This window comes from Pundamilia nyererei, unplaced genomic scaffold (genome assembly GCF_000239375.1).
Source record: "Pundamilia nyererei isolate P.nyererei 1_Seehausen unplaced genomic scaffold, PunNye1.0 scaffold00112, whole genome shotgun sequence".
Classification (NCBI taxonomy): Eukaryota; Metazoa; Chordata; class Actinopteri; order Cichliformes; family Cichlidae; genus Pundamilia; species Pundamilia nyererei.
This window is the reverse complement of record NW_005187513.1, coordinates 750,497-755,062: the sequence shown is the minus strand read 5'-3', so window position 1 is coordinate 755,062 and position 4,566 is coordinate 750,497. Positions and strand designations below refer to the sequence as shown.

General features: G+C 39.5%; 1 protein-coding gene across 1 annotated transcript in view; it reads left to right on the top strand.

Annotated features, from left to right (window-relative positions):
- The window catches only part of zfhx3b (zinc finger homeobox 3b), a 143,067-nt gene that overhangs the window by 745 nt on the left and 137,756 nt on the right, over positions 1 to 4,566 (top strand). The gene's annotated exons all lie outside the window — the stretch shown is intronic.

Here is a 4,566-nt window from a genome sequence, read left to right as displayed (position 1 = left end):
GTGCGTGTTTATTGGTGCTTGTATATTGTCTTTTACTGCATGAGACTAGGTTTGTGCAAAAACGATATACAACATGGTTTTGAATCAGAAACATGCAACGGGGCACATTTGTGACGCATGTATGCATTTTTTGGGCTAACGAAATAAGCATTTCTTTTTTTTGATTGACTTTAAAAGAAGCTTTCCTCCAAGTTTCATAAGTTGTTTTTTTGTTTTTTTAGAACACTGACAACGTAGCTTCACACATTGATTAGGACCTGATCCCAGGTTATCTGGACTATATTAAGTTATTCTGCTTGATAAGATAATAAGCAAACTTCTGGCTGAGCAGCATAGCATGAGTCAAATAGCGTCATATGTAAAATAAAGATTGAGGTTAAGGTTTTGCACATATGTAGCAAACAATTTCCTTTTCGTCATGCAAAAGGCAAATATGTTCATCTTGGTTTGTCAACCAAAAATTAATGTATTACTTTGCACTCTGAAAACAAGCGAAATTGAGAATATAATTTGTTTATGTAATCAAGTGACTGTACTGGAGCAAACATAAAAGCAACAGGACACGCTGAGTGGCATGAGTTATGTCTTAAAGGAGTTAAAAAGATTTGTTCGAAAAGTTCAAAGTCATTTAGTAAAATTTGGGTCACTGAAATTGAATACTTAACAGCAAGTTGTTGTTTAAAAAATAATGAGGAAAAGGGAAAAAAAGAAATACACGGAAATGTTTTTCTTCTCCTGCATCTTTAAATGATATTTTTAGTGCTGGCAAAAATAATACACTTGAAAGCTCATGAAACAATATTTATCATCTTGGACCTAATTAAGGACGTGATCTGAAATGTATTTTCTATAAAGTCTGATTTAGGACCCACAGGGTCAGCTGCCTCAGAAATAGGGCAACAATAATACAGCAGGAGTCAGGAGTGGAAAGGCCTCCAGTCTGGGGGAAAGCAACTCCCCTCCCTGGTCTGTGTGCTGATGGAGCTGTGCTATTGCCCAGGGCTCCACAGCTCCAGGGCTCCGACACTAGACCTTATTTTTCAAGTGGGCAGCACACTGTTCTGCTACTGTTGGGGTTACTCCCTTTGTGCCAGCCCTCCCCTTTTAGAGAAAAAGACATGCATGATTTCATACATGAAAGATATATGTAATTGGACAGCGGGGCCTATGCAATACATTTACAATTCTAAACAGCATATGTGAAAACCACCTTCCACTTTCTCTCCCCGTTTCTTCCTGAGGAAATGTATTTGAACATATCAGAAATATAAGATCAGAAAACAGAGGCGACACGGGTTACCATTCTTGTTACGTGCTTTGTATTGCATGTGAGTGCGCTTTGTCGGCGTGTGGCTCAGGGAATTGTCTCATAGCATTAAGAGAAACACAGCGTATTGGGGCATCTTTTGCAATAGATGCCTATTGTGACATCCTCAGTAGTAAATCCGAAGCTGCCATTACTTGTTCGCTCTTTTTGGCTTGGGTTAGGGGTTAATATCAGCCTCGCAGTAACAAGGGAACTCGTGTCAGGATGTGATGGTTTAGTTGACAATTTAAAAAAAAATAATGCAATCAGTCGATAAAAATATAGACATAAAATATACACAGAGTAATCATTTTAATCTGTAACTGTAAAAGTAAAATGCAGTACATATGTAGAAAAAGTGGGGGGTTATACATTGCTTTAGATGCTGGTTATGTTTTTTTTAGTGAATGTATTCAAATGAACTCTTAAAATACGAAAGAAAGGGAGATGTAACTCTGTGACATTTAAACATTTCATTGTGGAAAGCAATCCATGCTTACTTTGGCATCTAAAAATAATTTTTAAACAGTTCACAGCCCCAATGTACAGAAATCAGTTGACTGGACTGAGTGACCACTCAAAGATGCAAAGATTTACTTCTGTTGTTTAAAACTGGTCATTGAAATGTAAAAGGATTTATTATAAGCTTGAACTTTCCTTTAATTGTAACGTTCAAGCTTAATATGAGCCAGAGACTAACTTGGTGATTCCAAGATTAATTTACAAACAGTCATGACGTGAATTAATATGTGTCTGTGATTCAACGCACTCATTTTATCCTCTAAGCTATGAAACAGAATATCACATCACTGTCGCTCATTTGACCACAGGGAAGGTATGACCTTTTGGAATTCAAAGACAGTTTTTCATGTTGATATCTTTTTGCCCTTATAAGCAGCAAAACAACTGTATAAGTGGATCAGATTCAGCCGATAACACCACAACGTTGTAGTGATGCACAGCGTTGCAAATGATTTAGTAACTACTTATCTGACAGAATTAGAAGTGTTACTACATTGTTCCTGCTTGCTGCTAACACATCTGTCACTCTCTTGTCACTGTTTGTGTTACTGCCTGTGTGTTTTTTAACACAGTAAAAAGTAAAAGAGCCCTTTCCTGCCACCCCCCCCAAACCTCCAGTGTCACATATGCAGTAGACACACAACAAAAATAAAAGTGCTTGAATTAGGTAAAGGGCATTTCTGTCACAGCAACGAGGTCAGTTGATTGCTGCACACGCGCTAAAAAATACATAATACAGAAGTGATCTTAGCACGATGGCAGGGCATGTGAGATGCGTGCTCCTAGTAGCAGGGATACAGGTGTCATTACTGAGCATCATCCCTGTGCCATATGCAAGGCTTCTGACTGTCTGCGTGACAGCTCCGAGTCCAAGTTGAAAAGTTCAACTTGTGAAGTTGATTTTCCTCTGAGGAATTGCTTTTATAAGCCATCTTTATGGTCATTCATTGCATTATTATACATATATATTTGCATATATATAGTAGTAACATGACACCGGTGACAATAACGCTCGTGCAGACCTCCTGGTTTAAGGTCTTAGCCCTGTGCTCCTGTAATTTTTCTGTCACTGCAAAAAGTAAACACCTTTGCTATTAAATCCCTTAACAAGCTAACACCTAAAAAAAAAAAAGGAACAGCACCATTAATCACCGGTTTTTATTGGCTTCAGGAACACTCACCTCCGCTGAGGTATTTAGAGAACATGACCACAACCCTTCCAACTCACCACACACAGCATATAGGTGGGGCTGCCTGCCACCAAGACGAGGTTTAGGAGAGCTGATAGGGGTTAAGCATCCATAATTCTGCCTCAGTTGCTTTGACCAGCTTAAATTGCTTTCACACAACCAGAGGGCTTCTTCACAGTACTGGAGGTTTGATAGCGTGGGGTTTTGGATGAGCCTGTTGGCTTTGTTTCTTAACTAGATGCAGCACAGATGCTGTCTCTGCATCAGTAGGGCGTTGTGTGGAGAGGTATGATATGGGTAGTTGATTTCCATGCAAAATTCCCTACGATCCCAACCTTGTCTGTCTTCACTTCTCTCACTTGTCTGAGTCGCAGCCTGCTGACTGGGTGTAGTAAATAGGTCCTGAATAGCCGCTGAATATATGAAGACAAATCAAAAGCTGTCTTTGTGTTCACTTTAGATTGAGCTACACCTGTGCATTATATCTGCTGTGGATCATTTTTCTTGAATTGCCATCAGTGTTGTTATTCACTGTCATTGATTTGAATTGATTAATTCTCACTCCAATAATCACCAACTGTGTGGTTAATTTGGCATATTTAAAGCCTTATAATATAACCTGGTGCATGCTCTGTTATTTCAAACTCTGTCCTCTAAGTCCTCCCTTGGTGCTTTTTTTAAATTTATGCATTCAACTGTTCCTGCCAGATGATTATTACGGTTTTTATTCTTGTGAATCAACGGTAGGCAAACTTGAAACTGTGTCTGTCCCGTGTGACACAGGCCATTGTCTGCAGAAATATGGTGCAGCGTCCCAGAGGCTGCGGGTGACGCAGGATTTGGATTTGACCTCTGGCGACAGTCCTGGATCTGTGTGTTTGCCCTCCATGTCGCTTCCACCTGTCATATTTTATCTCGTTGTGTTGTTAGGGGGTATTTCTTTACATCAAGGAAAATTAACTCTAACTTTCTCACGTTCGATTGAAAATTCAGCGAGCACCAAGTGGCATTTAAATAAGTTTTGCGCTGTGAGGATCTGCGAGTCTTCTCTTTGGGTCGGTTTACCATCAGCTAAAGTAGCTGTTGCCTGGAGTGGTCATATGGCTCTGATTTGGGATCCCTCTGTTTCAGTGAGCCTCTCTAAAGCGCGTAAAACCCCACGAGTCCCGCCTGTCTCACACCCAGTATCTGTGACAGCAGCTCTAAGGATTTCTCCACTATTCACTGTATCCCCCGATCTGAAATATGCATTATCAGAAGGCCTAGTCTGCGCTTATTTCCTTCCTCCGTTAACAGTGCGTTGCTTTAAAATGATCTCGACATTAAATACGAAATTTATCACATTTGTCCTTAAAACTATGTAGATTGTAATATTTACACAAGCCTTTGCCTTATGTTTTGTTTTTAGCTCAACGCGTGTTCTTCCTCGACGCTTTTATTTATTTTTTTCCAAATATATATTTCTGATTTGGAATTTCTATCTGGCAACACTTGCAAGATGTTTAGATCTGCGCAGAACCTGACATCTTCTTTAGAAAAATACGAAAA